General features: G+C 37.4%; 1 protein-coding gene across 1 annotated transcript in view; it reads right to left on the bottom strand.

Annotated features, from left to right (window-relative positions):
• The window catches only part of LOC102199608 (ubiquitin protein ligase E3 component n-recognin 7), a 4,478-nt gene extending 4,036 nt beyond the window's left edge, over positions 1 to 442 (bottom strand). Inside the window, exon 1 of the mRNA XM_005724004.2 lies at positions 344 to 442. The gene's annotated coding sequence lies outside the window, so the exon portion shown is untranslated. The remainder of the gene's footprint in view (positions 1 to 343) is intronic.
• Positions 443 to 1,359: the final 917 nt, after the last annotated feature.

Genomic DNA, 1,359 nt, shown 5'->3' with positions numbered 1-1,359 from the left:
TATATATATATATTTGTTTGGATCTAGCATCACAAAGGCTTTAAAAGGGCATATCAGGAGAAGATGTTTAAGTGTTAATTCGCCCAATATGTAAATTGCCTTAAGTTTTGTCTGAAGACATAGGCAATGGTCATATTTCTATAACAGCTGGCGTATATTTCTCAAAATAGAAACAAGTTGTAAATTGGTGAGTGGTGTGAATTATCATAAAAGGAAAACAAAAAAACTCTCCACTCCAGTGGAAACAATGGAAATGAACAGTGCTGGTCCCAAAGAAGGAGAGGCGAGGGAGCAAGAAAATAATAGAGCTCTCTGTAAGTTGAAAGAATATAATATACCCTACCCTTTTTTATGGTTTAGTCTGTGGTCTGTCCTCCTTCCAGCCACTTGAGAAGCGTCCGTTGTGTATTTTTGAAATAGTTTAGTTTTTGAAAACCTCGTAGAACCTCGTATTCAATTAGATTCTGGACAGGTTGGGTGCGTGGATTTAAATGGATTTAATGGATGGGTTTAAAACAAAATAAAATCCAAACCCCTGCATGTGTGGCTATTCAAGCGATTAGCTGAACAGTATCTAATTTGGGATGGCAAACAAATCCAGAGCATCGAAGAAATAACAGAGAAATTGGGACTGGGGGAAATTGTTTGCAGGCGAAATATAGAGTTGAATATAGAGTTGAATCCATAATGAATAACATTTTAAAATTGTGAATAACATAATGAACAACACCTGGTATATAGCAAGTGCAATTAAGCCAAAACATGAGTGTTAATGTGCTACCTTTTTACTAACTGAAAGCCTATAGCTGCATTTTTAACCTTTGGATCACCACGTGCAGGACTTCACAGTACTCCAAAAAAGACTTGATGAAAGCATAAGCAGCAAAAAAAATCCCTTTAGGCACAAAGGCCAAATGTTTCTGTCCTCAGTGCTAGATATTGTACCCAGTAGTCATCACAATAAAACTTCAGTAAAATCATAAAAGTGTGTGATATTAAAAATAAATTGAAACAGCAGCAACTGTTTGTTGTGGTTAACACCTGCAGAGGTGTTTCCTTCCTGTCTCTCTCTTGCACTCCCTCTAATGATCTTCATATTACTTTTCTCATTTTATAACATTGGCTGTGGCATTCCACAAATTCTGATTAATAACCTTTTGTTGTTGGTTGTTTTTGTGCCACTTGGGTGGAAACCCCCAATCGCTGACTTTTAATTAGATGCCTTTTCAGTTTAAATGGTAAATGGCCTGTATTTGTAGCGCTTTACTAGTCCCTAAGGACCCCAAAGCGCTTTACATATCCAGTCATCCACCCATTCACACACACATTGGTGATGGCAGCTACATTGTAGCCACAGCC

This window comes from Pundamilia nyererei, unplaced genomic scaffold (assembly GCF_000239375.1).
Source record: "Pundamilia nyererei isolate P.nyererei 1_Seehausen unplaced genomic scaffold, PunNye1.0 scaffold00010, whole genome shotgun sequence".
Taxonomy (NCBI): domain Eukaryota; kingdom Metazoa; phylum Chordata; class Actinopteri; order Cichliformes; family Cichlidae; genus Pundamilia; species Pundamilia nyererei.
The sequence above is the reverse complement of the archived record's forward strand: the minus strand, read 5'-3'. Positions and strand labels throughout refer to the sequence as shown.